Here is a 13,954-nt window from a genome sequence, read left to right on the forward strand (position 1 = left end):
CAAGCACCATCGTACTGCATGTGGCGAGCGTAGTTCAATTTAGAGTTCAGTGCACCAGACACTGTACCGTCCTTACTCACGAGTCAGTGATCAAATAGGCAAGACCCTTCCTCCAAGTACTCTCTCGGTCCTCCTCTTTTGGCGAGGAGCTAAGGCTCGCCTCCAAGCCTGTTAGTCTACCACCCATGCCACCAAGTATACCAAGGCTATTATTAGGCCAGAAAACAAAGATCCCTTGGATATATCTGGTGGCAGCGGTGGTCGTAGACGTGTTATGCTGAGAGAGAGAGAGAGAGAGAGAGAGGAAGGTAGGGAAGACAGAGATTGAATGTTACTTCAACGTCCATTCTAGCAGCCTCCGACTACCAATAGGTTACACTGATGTCGTATTCCCAAGCTACGTCACTGAGTCACAGGTACATGCAGGATTCATGTCCAAACACTTTTTATTTCCCCGGGAAATGTTCGCAGCGTTAACAGGGTCCTCTCAGCCTCCCATGCTCTCCTTACCTACGTGTTCAGTATGTTACCTGTAACTTTCTAATGCTGCTACACTCCACTGCGGCCATTCACAGCACGTCAGAGGGTGTCCCCTGTGGTCAGATCTTCCCTGAACGCATACCCGGGGTTGTGAGGGAGCAGATTCTGGCCTTGTTACGCCACCTAAGCTTGCAACTCCTCCACTACTCAATCAGTCCCTCATTGATGTCTCCGTGAATACTTCGTGAATTATTGGCCAAACTGTGTCTTGAACCAGCATATTTATCATCCTCCAGCAGCCTGTGAATCATCTGCAGCTTTCTACAAACTACTGCAGTCAGGGGTGAAGTTTTTAGTGTGGGTTGGTGTGTACGTGGCGGGAACTTCACATCCTGTGCGTACCCCATAAAAACACCACTCCTACACACACTCTGTTTCCTCACGTTATTATCGCTATCTAGCTATTTCGGGCGTCAATTTGCTGTTGCCTGTGACACTCCGACGTCACGCTACGACCTCGACAATGTCTTAAACCACCATCTATGTGCTGCACCGCCAACAATGCCTTACACCATCAACACTTTGCACGTCAAATGTTCCCGTGTTGCAAGTTGCACGGCTGATCGAAAATAATTTTCTGCTATTCCGTGAAACAATGATGCAAATAGATACGCGTCCGTGTTGAATATTTACAACAAAAAACCAGTCATTTGTTTTAGATAAACTAAGTAAGTTGCCGGAAAGTCTGGAAGCAATCACCTAAGTTGCAATGAATGCTTCATATGGAGCTGGGTAAAGCTTGACACTAGGTAAATAAAGCTTGACACTGGGTAAAGCTTGATACTGGGTAAAGCTTGACACTGGGTAAAGCTTGGCAATGAGTAAAGCTTGACACTGAGTAAACCTTTACACTGGGTAAAGCTTGACATTGGGTAAAACTTGACACTGGATAAATCTTGACACTGGGTAAAGCTTGACACTGGGTAAAGCTTGACACTGGATAAATCTTGACACTGCGTAAAGTTTGACACTGGGTAAAGCTTGATATTGGGTAAAACTTGACACTGGGTAAAGCTTGGCAATGAGTAAAGCTTGACACTGAGTAAAGCTTTACACTGGGTAAAGCTTGATACTGGGTAAAACTTGACACTGGGTAAAGCTTGGCAATGAGTAAAGTTTGACACTGGGTAAAGCTTGACACTGGGTAAAGCTTGACACTGGGTAAAACTTGACACTGGGTAAAGCTTGACACTGGAAAAGCTTGACACTGGGTAAAGCTTGACACTGGGTAAAGCTTGACACTGGGTAAAACTTGACATTGGGTAAAGCTTGAAACTGGGTTAAGCTTGGCAATGAGTAAAGCTTGAAACTGAATAAAGCTTGGCAGTGAGTAGGGAGCCTCAGGGTTAAACATTTCCCCTTATTGTTCAAACTTGCTAGAAATCCTCGACTAACAGGCTCTAGTTAAATAGGAGCTAGCAGATCATTTAGTCAGGTAGAAGGGGGTGGCTTTACTGCTGTGACATAAGTAATTAGAATAGTTAGGAAGATTAGAGGACAGAGAGTCGATCCTCGAATTGTTAGTCTGCGTGGGTTTTGCGCTGCACACACACACACACACACACACACACACACATATACACAAACACGCACACATACACACGTGACGAGGTGTCAGAGGACATCTCCACAACTTTCTTGCTTACTGCTAGCCTGTACCTCGGGTATAACCTACATGATGTCCCGATTTTTAAAAAAGGAGACAGACAGGATGCATTAAACTACAGACCAGTGTCACTGACTTGTACAGTATGCAAAGTCATGGAGAAGATTATCAGAAGAGAGTGGTGGAGCACCTACAAAGCAATGAGCTTATCAACGACAGCCAGCATGGTTTCACGGATGCTAAATCCTACTGGAGTTCTATGACAGGGTGGCAGCAGTAAGACAAGAGAGAAAGAGGTGGGTAAATTGCATTTTCTTGGGCTGTGAGAAAGCGTTTGACACAGTTCCGCACAAGAGATTAGTGCAAAAGCTGGAGGACCAGGCAGGGATAACAGGGAAGGCACTGCAATGGATCAGGGAGTAACTGTCAGGAAGACAACAGCGAGTCATGGAACATGGCGAGGTGTCAGAGCGGGCACCTGTGACGAGCGGGTTCACAGAGGTCAGTCCTAGGACAGGTGCTGTTTCTGGATTTGTGAGCATGACGGAAGGAATAGACTAAGGAGAGTCCCTGTTTACAGATGATGTGAAGTTGATAAGAAAAATTCAATCGGATGAGGACCAGACAGAACTACAAAGGGATCTGGACAGGCTGCAGACCTGGTCCAGCAACTGGCTTCTGGAGTTCAACCCCACCAAGTGCAAAATCCTGAAGATTAGGGAAGGGCAAAGAAGACCGCAGACGGAGTACAGTCTAGGGGGGCCAGAGACTACAAACCTCACTCAAGGAAAAGGATCTTTGGGTGAGTATAACACCGGGCACATTTTCTAAGGAGCACATCAACCAAATAACTGCTGCAGCATATGGGCGCCTAGCAAACCTCAGAACAGCATTCCGACAACTTAATAAGGAATCGTTCAGGACCCTGTACACCGTGTACGTTAGGCCCATATTGGAGTATGCACCACAAGTTTGGAACCCACACCTAGCCAAGCACGTAAGGAAACTAGAGAAAGTGCAAAAGTTTTTAACAAGCCTTGTCCCGGAGCTAAGGAGCATGTCCTACAAGGAGAGGTTAAGGGAAATCGAACTGACGACACTGAAAGACAGGAGGGATAGGGGGATATGATAACGACGTATAAAATACTGCGAGGAATCGACAAGGTGGAGAGAGACAGGATGTTCCAGAGATGGGACACAGCAACAAGGGGTCACTGTTGGAAGTTGAAGACTCAGATGAGCCAAAGAGATGTCAGGAAGTATTTCTTTAGTCACAGAGTTGTCAGGATGTGGAATAGTCTGGCAAGTGACATAGTGAAGGAAGGAACCATATATAGTTTTAAGACGAGGTTTGATAAAGCTCATGGAGCAGGGAGAGGGAGGACCCAGTAGCGATCATTGAAGAGGCGGGGCCAAGATCTATGTCTCGACCCCTGCAACCTCAACTAGGTGAGTACACACACACACACACACACACACACACACACACACACACACACACACACACACACACACACACACACACACACACACACACACACACACACACACACACGACGCACACACAATGACCTGGAGACAGTGGAGAAGTTGAATCAGTGGAGATAACAGGAAGGAAGGACAGTTTGTAATGGTTTCTTTCACGAGCATTTCAATCATCTTCCTTCACTGTCTTCACCACTTGCCTCTCTCTTCTTGCCATAGTTTTTCCTTGTTTTATTTCTATTACGAGTGTGGACTGGGGACTTCTAACTTAATATATATATATATATATATATATATATATATATATATATATATATATATATATATATATATATATATATATATATATATATATATATATATATAGATATATATATATATATATATATGTCGTGCCCAATAGGCAGAACTTGCGACCTTGGCTTAAATAGCAACGCTCATCTTGCCATATAGGACAAGTGAAAATTTGTGTATGCAACAATTTCACCAAAATCATTCTGAACCTAACGAAAAAAATATATTTGATTGTGTTTGTTTAGTACTAAATTACTGTAAACGTATTTAAAATATATTTAGTTGGGTTAGGTTAAAATAAAATTATCTTGTTATAATAAGGTTAGGTAAGTTTTCTAAGATTCTTTTGGTGCAAAATTAAAATTTTTTACATTAACATTAATGAAAAAAATATATCTTTAAATGTATAAGAGAAAATTTTAGAAAGGACTTAATCTTAAATGAGTTCTTGCTAATTGACCAGTTTTACATATTCGGCACGACATATATATATATATATATATATATATATATATATATATATATATATATACATATATATATATATATATATATATATATATATATATATACATAATATATATATATATATATATATATATATATATATATATATATATATATATATATATATATATATATAATGTATGTATATAATCTACTGTAAAATGTGTTAAAGATACTTGTTAATTTCTTGATATAAATCAGAGTAAACAAAGCGGTCTACCTTGCACAAGTTAATCTCCCTAACTTAATTTAGTATAAGGTTTGATGGCAGCACATTAGAGGTAGAGAGGGGAGGGCAGCAACTGAGACAACCCTTGTCTCATTTGTCTCTTACAGGGGTGAGAGATAACGGGAAATTTTCCTCTGTTGAGAGATAATTAAAGGCTTTGCATGTTATACTAGTCTGTTCCCCCTACTTTGGTGTAGAATTCAGGACTGTCCCTGACAGGAGGTATGGAATGATAGTTTAAAACATGTTTTGATTTTAGGGGGACATTCATTCTAATTGTATTGATAATGCTGATTATATTCATTATAATAATCTCTTTAACTATAGTGAGTGGCTTTATCCAGTGCCTTCCAGCAGATACTGTCTTGCTGCCTCCAGTACCCTTCAGCAAACACTGTCCTGCTGCCTCCAGTACCCTCCAGCAAACACTGTCCTGCTGCCTCCAGTACCCTCCAGCAAACACTGTCCTGCTGCCTCCAGTACCCTTCAGCAAACACTGTCCTGCTGCCTCCAGTACCCTCCAGCAAACACTGTCCTGCTGCCTCCAGTACCCTTCAGCAAACACTGTCCTGCTGCCTCCAGTACCCTTCAGCAAACACTGTCCTGCTGCCTCCAGTACCCTCCAACAGACACTGTCCTGCTGCCTCCAGTACCCTCCAACAGACACTGTCCTGCTGCCTCCAGTACCCTCCAGCATACACTGTCCTGCTGCCTCCAGTACCCTCCAACAGACACTGTCCTGCTGCCTCCAGTACCCTCCAACAGACACTGTCCTGCTGCCTCCAGTACCCTCCAACAAACACTGTCCTGCTGCCTCCAGTACCCTCCAACAGACACTGTCCTGCTGCCTCCAGTACCCTCCAACAAACACTGTCCTGCTGCCTCCAGTACCCTCCAGCAAACACTGTCCTGCTGCCTCCAGTACCCTCCAACAGACACTGTCCTGCTGCCTCCAGTACCCTCCAACACTGTCCTGCTGCCTCCAGTACCCTCCAGCAAACACTGTCCTGCTGCCTCCAGTACCCTCCAACAGACACTATCCTGCTGCCTCCAGTACCCTCCAACAAACACTGTCCTGCTGCCTCCAGTACCCTCCAACAGACACTGTCCTGCTGCCTCCAGTACCCTCCAACAAACACTGTCCTGCTGCCTCTTCAATCCTCCAACAGACACTGTCCTGCTGCCTCCAGTACCCTCCAGCAAACACTGTCTGGCTACCTCTAGCACCCTCCACCACTGTCCTGCTGCCTCCAGTACACTCCAGCAGACACTGTCCTGCTGCCTCTTCAATCCTCCAGCAGACACTGTCCTGCTGCCTCCAGTACCCTCTAGCAGACACTGTCCTGCTGCCTCTTCAATCCTCCAACAGACACTGTCCTGCTGCCTCCAGTACCCTCCACCGGACACTGTCTGGCTACCTCTAGCACCGTCCACCACTGTCCTGCTGCCTCCAGTACACTCCAGCAGACACTGTCCTGCTGCCTCCAGTACCCTCCAGCAAACACTGTCCTGCTGCCTCCAGTACCCTCTGGCAGACACTGTCCTGCTGCCTCTTCAATCCTTCAACAGACACTGTCCTGCTGCCTCCAGTTCCCTCCAACAGACACTGTCCTGTTCCACCCACCAGACACACCATCATTAACAAGATTCATCTCCCATAAACAGACACATTAAACTAGACAACGTCTCCTTGACGTTGACCTAACTTTTTCGTAGACAAAAGTCTCGACAGAGAGAAAAAAATTCCTTTTTTTTTCAAATAAAAGTTCAGTGACATGCAAATAAAATAAAATTATGTAACATAAACAGTCGTTGTTTATGTGGAAAAGATAAATATTGTGTTGAAAATTGTTTGGTGTTTGTTTTCAGTTTGTTGCTGTGGATTATCGTGGTGTTTGTTCTTCCAGCTGACTGACTGCAACTGACCAGGAAGGTAAACAGTTCTTGCAGAGTTTGTTCCAGGAGACGGTTCTTTCTGAGAGGTTCTTCCTGATGTTCTTTTCTGAGCGGTTCTTCATGAGAGGTTCTTCATGAGAGTCTTCATGAGAGGGTTTTCATGAGAGGGTTTTCATGAGAGGGTCTTCATGAGAGGGTCTTCATGAGAGGGTCTTCATGAGAGGGTCTTCATGAGAGGGTCTTCATGAGAGGGTCTTCATGAGAGAGTCTTCATGAGAGGGTCTTAATGAGAGGGTCTTCATGAGAAGGTCTTCATGAGAGGGTATTCATGAGAGGGTCTTCATGAGAGAGTCTTCAGGACAGGGTCTTCATGAGAGAGTCTTCATGAGAGAGTCTTCATGAGAGGGTCTTCATGAGAGTCTTCATGAGAAAGTCTTCATGAGAGAGTCTTCATGAGAGGGTCTTCATGAGAGTCTTCATGAGAGAGTCTTCATGAGAGGGTCTTCATGAGAGGGTCTTCATGAGAGGGTCTTCATGAGAGAGTCTTCATGAGAGAGTCGTCATGAAAGGGTCTTCATGAGAGAGTCTTCATGAGAGGGTCATCATGAGAGGGTCATCATGAGAGAGTCGTCATGAGAGGGTCTTCATGAGAGGGTCATCATGAGAGAGTCGTCATGAAAGGGTCTTCATGATAGAGTCTTCATGAGAGTCTTCATGAGAGAATATTCATGAGAGGGTCTTCATGAGAGGGTCTTCATGAGAGGGTCTTCATGAAAGGGTCTTCATGAGAGAGTCTTCATGAGAGGGTCTTCATGAGAGGGTCTTCATGAGACAGTCTTCATGAGTCTTCATGAGAGAGTCTTCATGAGAGAGTCTTCATGAGAGGGTCTTCATGAGAGAGTCTTCATGAGAGAGTCTTCATGAGAGGGTCTTCATGAGAGAGTCTTCATGAGAGGGTCTTCATGAGGGAGTCTTCATGAGAGAGTTTTCATGAGAGAGTCTTCATGAGAGGGTCTTCATGAGAGAGTCTTCATGAGAGGGTCTTCATGAGAGGGTCTTCATGAGAGAGTCTTCATGAGAGGGTCTTCATGAGAGAGTCTTCATGAAAGGGTCTTCATGAGAGAGTCTTCATGAGAGGGTCTTCATGAGAGGGTCTTCATGAGACAGTCTTCATGAGAGGGTCTTCATGAGAGAGTCTTCATGAGAGGGTCTTCATGAGAGAGTCTTCATGAAAGGGTCTTCATGAGAGAGCCTTCATGAGAGGGTCTTCATGAGAGGGTCTTCATGAGAGAGTCTTCATGAGAGGGTCTTCATGAGAGAGTCTTCATGAGAGGGTCTTCATGAGAGAGTCTTCATGAGAGGGTTTTCATGAGAGAGTCTTCATGAGAGAGTCTTCATGAGAGAGTCTTCATGAGAGGGTCTTCATGAGAGAGTCTTCATGAGAGGGTCATCATGAGAGGGTCATCATGAGAGAGTCGTCATGAGAGGGTCTTCATGAGAGGGTCATCATGAGAGAGTCGTCATGAAAGGGTCTTCATGATAGAGTCTTCATGAGAGTCTTCATGAGAGAATATTCATGAGAGGGTCTTCATGAGAGGGTCTTCATGAGAGGGTCTTCATGAAAGGGTCTTCATGAGAGAGTCTTCATGAGAGGGTCTTCATGAGAGGGTCTTCATGAGACAGTCTTCATGAGTCTTCATGAGAGAGTCTTCATGAGAGAGTCTTCATGAGAGGGTCTACATGAGAGAGTCTTCATGAGAGAGTCTTCATGAGAGGGTCTTCATGAGAGAGTCTTCATGAGAGGGTCTTCATGAGGGAGTCTTCATGAGAGAGTTTTCATGAGAGAGTCTTCATGAGAGGGTCTTCATGAGAGAGTCTTCATGAGAGGGTCTTCATGAGAGGGTCTTCATGAGAGAGTCTTCATGAGAGGGTCTTCATGAGAGAGTCTTCATGAAAGGGTCTTCATGAGAGAGTCTTCATGAGAGGGTCTTCATGAGAGGGTCTTCATGAGACAGTCTTCATGAGAGGGTCTTCATGAGAGAGTCTTCATGAGAGGGTCTTCATGAGAGAGTCTTCATGAAAGGGTCTTCATGAGAGAGTCTTCATGAGAGGGTCTTCATGAGAGGGTCTTCATGAGAGAGTCTTCATGAGAGGGTCTTCATGAGAGAGTCTTCATGAGAGGGTCTTCATGAGAGAGTCATCATTAGAGGGTCTTCATGAGAGAGTCTTCATGAGAGAGTCTTCATGAGAGAGTCTTCATGAGAGAGTCTTCATGAGAGGGTCTTCATGAGCGAGTCTTCATGAGAGGGTCTTCATGAGAGGGTCTTCATGAGAGTCTTCATGAGAGGGTCTTCATGAGAGAGTCTTCATGAGAGAGTCTTCATGAGAGAGTCTTCATGAGAGAGTCTTCATGAGAGAGTCTTCATGAGAGTCTTCATGAGAGAGTCTTCATGAGAGGGTCTTCATGAGAGGGTCTTCATGAGAGAGTCTTCATGAGAGGGTCTTCATGAGAGAGTCTTCATGAGAGGGTCTTCATGAGAGAGTCTTCATGAGAGAGTCTTCATGAGAGAGTCTTCATGAGAGGGTCTTCATGAGAGGATCTTCATGAGAGAGTCTTCATGAGAGAGTCTTCATAAGAGAGTCTTCATGAGAGAGTCTTCATGAGAGAGTCTTCATAAGAGAGTCTTCATGAGAGAGTCTTCATGAGAGAGTCTTCATGAGAGGGTCTTCATGAGAGAGTCTTTATGGGAGGGTCTTCATGAGAGAGTCTTCATGAGAGGGTCGTCATGAGAGAGTCTTCATGAGAGGGTCTTCATGAGAGAGTCTTCATGAGAGAGTCTTCATGAGAGGGTCTTCATGAGAGAGTCTTCATGAGAGAGTCTTCATGAGAGAGTCTTCATGAGAGAGTCTTCATGAGAGAGTCTTCATGAGAGAGTCTTCATGAGAGGGTCTTCATGAGAGGGTCTTCATGAGAGAGTCTTCATGAGAGAGTCTTCATGAGACGGTTCTTTCTGAGAGGTTCTTCCTGATGTTCTTTTCTGAGCGGTTCTTCATGAGAGGTACTTCATGAGAGTCTTCATGAGAGGGTTTTCATGAGAGGGTTTTCATGAGAGGGTCTTCATGAGAGGGTCTTCATGAGAGGGTCTTCATGAGAGGGTCTTCATGAGAGGGTCTTCATGAGAGGGTCTTCATGAGAGGGTCTTAATGAGAGGGTCTTCATGAGAAGGTCTTCATGAGAGGGTATTCATGAGAGGGTCTTCATGAGAGAGTCTTCATGACAGGGTCTTCTTGAGAGAGTCTTCATGAGAGAGTCTTCATGAGAGGGTCTTCATGAGAGTCTTCATGAGAAAGTCTTCATGAGAGAGTCTTCATGAGAGAGTCTTCATGAGAGAGTCTTCATGAGAGAGTCTTCATGAGAGGGTCTTCATGAGAGGGTCTTCATGAGAGGGTCTTCATGAGAGAGTCTTCATGAGAGAGTCGTCATGAAAGGGTCTTCATGAGAGAGTCTTCATGAGAGGGTCATCATGAGAGGGTCATCATGAGAGAGTCGTCATGAGAGGGTCTTCATGAGAGGGTCATCATGAGAGAGTCGTCATGAAAGGGTCTTCATGATAGAGTCTTCATGAGAGTCTTCATGAGAGAATATTCATGAGAGGGTCTTCATGAGAGGGTCTTCATGAGAGGGTCTTTTATGAAAGGGTCTTCATGAGAGAGTCTTCATGAGAGGGTCTTCATGAGAGGGTCTTCATGAGACAGTCTTCATGAGTCTTCATGAGAGAGTCTTCATGAGAGAGTCTTCATGAGAGGGTCTTCATGAGAGAGTCTTCATGAGAGAGTCTTCATGAGAGGGTCTTCATGAGAGAGTCTTCATGAGAGGGTCTTCATGAGGGAGTCTTCATGAGAGAGTTTTCATGAGAGAGTCTTCATGAGAGGGTCTTCATGAGAGAGTCTTCATGAGAGGGTCTTCATGAGAGGGTCTTCATGAGAGAGTCTTCATGAGAGGGTCTTCATGAGAGAGTCTTCATGAAAGGGTCTTCATGAGAGAGTCTTCATGAGAGGGTCTTCATGAGAGAGTCTTCATGAGAGGGTCATCATGAGAGAGTCTTCATGAGAGAGTCTTCATGAGAGAGTCTTCATGAGAGGGTCTTCATGAGAGAGTCTTCATGAGAGGGTCTTCATGAGAGGGTCTTCATGAGAGTCTTCATGAGAGGGTCTTCATGAGAGAGTCTTCATGAGAGAGTCTTCATGAGAGAGTCTTCATGAGAGGGTCTTCATGAGAGAGTCTTCATGAGAGAGTCTTCATGAGAGGGTCTTCATGAGAGGGTCTTCATGAGAGAGTCTTCATGAGAGGGTCTTCATGAGAGAGTCTTCATGAGAGGGTCTTCATGAGAGAGTCTTCATGAGAGAGTCTTCATGAGAGAGTCTTCATGAGAGGGTCTTCATGAGAGAGTCTTATTTGGGAGGGTCTTCATGAGAGAGTCTTCATGAGAGGGTCTTCATGAGAGAGTCTTCATGAGAGGGTCATCATGAGAGAGTCTTCATGAGAGAGTCTTCATGAGAGTCTTCATGAGAGAGTCTTCATGAGAGGGTCTTCATGAGAGGGTCTTCATGAGAGAGTCTTCATGAGAGGGTCTTCATGAGAGAGTCTTCATGAGAGGGTCTTCATGAGAGAGTCTTCATGAGAGAGTCTTCATGAGAGAGTCTTCATGAGAGGGTCTTCATGAGAGGATCTTCATGAGAGAGTCTTCATGAGAGAGTCTTCATAAGAGAGTCTTCATGAGAGAGTCTTCATGAGAGAGTCTTCATGAGAGGGTCTTCATGAGAGGATCTTCATGAGAGAGTCTTCATGAGAGAGTCTTCATGAGAGAGTCTTATTTGGGAGGGTCTTCATGAGAGAGTCTTCATGAGAGGGTCTTCATGATAGAGTCTTCATGAGAGGGTCTTCATGAGAGAGTCTTCATGAGAGAGTCTTCATGAGAGGGTCTTCATGAGAGAGTCTTCATGAGAGAGTCTTCATGAGAGAGTCTTCATGAGAGAGTCTTCATGAGAGAGTCTTCATGAGAGAGTCTTCATGAGAGGGTCTTCATGAGAGGGTCTTCATGAGAGAGTCTTCATGAGAGGGTCTTCATGAGAGGGTCTTCATGAGAGAGTCTTCATGAGAGAGTCTTCATGAGAGGGTCTTCATGAGAGAGTCTTCATGAGAGGGTCTTTATGAGAGAGTCTTCATGAGAGAGTCTTCATGACAGGGTCTTCTTGAGAGAGTCTTCATGAGAGAGTCTTCATGAGAGGGTCTTCTTGAGAGTCTTCATGAGAAAGTCTTCATGAGAGAGTCTTCATGAGAGAGTCTTCATGAGAGAGTCTTCATGAGAGAGTCTTCATGAGAGGGTCTTCATGAGAGGGTCTTCATGAGAGGGTCTTCATGAGAGAGTCTTCATGAGAGAGTCGTCATGAAAGGGTCTTCATGAGAGAGTCTTCATGAGAGGGTCATCATGAGAGGGTCATCATGAGAGAGTCGTCATGAGAGGGTCTTCATGAGAGGGTCATCATGAGAGAGTCGTCATGAAAGGGTCTTCATGATAGAGTCTTCATGAGAGTCTTCATGAGAGAATATTCATGAGAGGGTCTTCATGAGAGGGTCTTCATGAGAGGGTCTTTTATGAAAGGGTCTTCATGAGAGAGTCTTCATGAGAGGGTCTTCATGAGAGGGTCTTCATGAGACAGTCTTCATGAGTCTTCATGAGAGAGTCTTCATGAGAGAGTCTTCATGAGAGGGTCTTCATGAGAGAGTCTTCATGAGAGAGTCTTCATGAGAGGGTCTTCATGAGAGAGTCTTCATGAGAGGGTCTTCATGAGGGAGTCTTCATGAGAGAGTTTTCATGAGAGAGTCTTCATGAGAGGGTCTTCATGAGAGAGTCTTCATGAGAGGGTCTTCATGAGAGGGTCTTCATGAGAGAGTCTTCATGAGAGGGTCTTCATGAGAGAGTCTTCATGAAAGGGTCTTCATGAGAGAGTCTTCATGAGAGGGTCTTCATGAGAGGGTCTTCATGAGACAGTCTTCATGAGAGGGTCTTCATGAGAGAGTCTTCATGAGAGGGTCTTCATGAGAGAGTCTTCATGAAAGGGTCTTCATGAGAGAGTCTTCATGAGAGGGTCTTCATGAGAGAGTCTTCATGAGAGGGTCATCATGAGAGAGTCTTCATGAGAGAGTCTTCATGAGAGAGTCTTCATGAGAGGGTCTTCATGAGAGAGTCTTCATGAGAGGGTCTTCATGAGAGGGTCTTCATGAGAGTCTTCATGAGAGGGTCTTCATGAGAGAGTCTTCATGAGAGAGTCTTCATGAGAGAGTCTTCATGAGAGGGTCTTCATGAGAGAGTCTTCATGAGAGAGTCTTCATGAGAGAGTCTTCATGAGAGTCTTCATGAGAGAGTCTTCATGAGAGGGTCTTCATGAGAGGGTCTTCATGAGAGAGTCTTCATGAGAGGGTCTTCATGAGAGAGTCTTCATGAGAGGGTCTTCATGAGAGAGTCTTCATGAGAGAGTCTTCATGAGAGAGTCTTCATGAGAGGGTCTTCATGAGAGGATCTTCATGAGAGAGTCTTCATGAGAGAGTCTTCATAAGAGAGTCTTCATGAGAGAGTCTTCATGAGAGAGTCTTCATGAGAGGGTCTTCATGAGAGGATCTTCATGAGAGAGTCTTCATGAGAGGGTCTTCATGAGAGAGTCTTATTTGGGAGGGTCTTCATGAGAGAGTCTTCATGAGAGGGTCTTCATGAGAGAGTCTTCATGAGAGGGTCTTCATGAGAGAGTCTTCATGAGAGAGTCTTCATGAGAGGGTCTTCATGAGAGAGTCTTCATGAGAGAGTCTTCATGAGAGAGTCTTCATGAGAGAGTCTTCATGAGAGAGTCTTCATGAGAGAGTCTTCATGAGAGGGTCTTCATGAGAGGGTCTTCATGAGAGAGTCTTCATGAGAGGGTCTTCATGAGAGAGTCTTCATAAGAGGGTCTTCATGAGAGAGTCTTCATGAGAGGGTCTTTATGAGAGGGTCTTCATGAGAGTCTTCATGAGAGGGTCTTCATGAGAGAGTCTTCATGAGAGGGTCTTCATGAGAGGGTCTTCATGAGAGAGTCTTCATGAGAGGGTCTTCATGAGAGGGTCTTCATGAGAGTCTTCATGAGAGAGTCTTCATGAGAGGGTCTTCATGAGAGAGTCTTCATGAGAGGGTCTTTATGAGAGAGCCTTCATGAGAGAGTCTTCATGAGAGAGTCTTCATGAGAGAGTCTTCATGAAAGAGTCTTCATGAGAGAGTCTTCATGAGAGGGTCTTCATGAGAGAGTCTTCATGAGAGGGTCTTCATGAGAGGGTCTTCATTAGAGAGTCTTCATGAGAGAGTCTTCAT

The 13,954-nt window shown here is 44.8% G+C and overlaps 1 protein-coding gene across 2 annotated transcripts in view; it reads left to right on the plus strand.

The window, feature by feature from the left end:
- Nucleotides 1–13,954, plus strand: part of LOC128685088 (probable G-protein coupled receptor No18) — a 200,623-nt gene that overhangs the window by 169,655 nt on the left and 17,014 nt on the right. The window contains exon 1 of one of the 2 annotated variants that reach the window (XM_053771585.2): nt 6,529–6,594. The exons of the other annotated variant lie outside the window; for it this stretch is intronic. The gene's annotated coding sequence lies outside the window, so the exon portion shown is untranslated. Of the gene's footprint in view, nt 1–6,528; nt 6,595–13,954 lie in introns of those variants that run through there. 2 annotated transcript variants of the gene reach the window in all.

This window comes from Cherax quadricarinatus, chromosome 5 (genome assembly GCF_038502225.1).
Source record: "Cherax quadricarinatus isolate ZL_2023a chromosome 5, ASM3850222v1, whole genome shotgun sequence".
Taxonomy (NCBI): Eukaryota; Metazoa; Arthropoda; class Malacostraca; order Decapoda; family Parastacidae; genus Cherax; species Cherax quadricarinatus.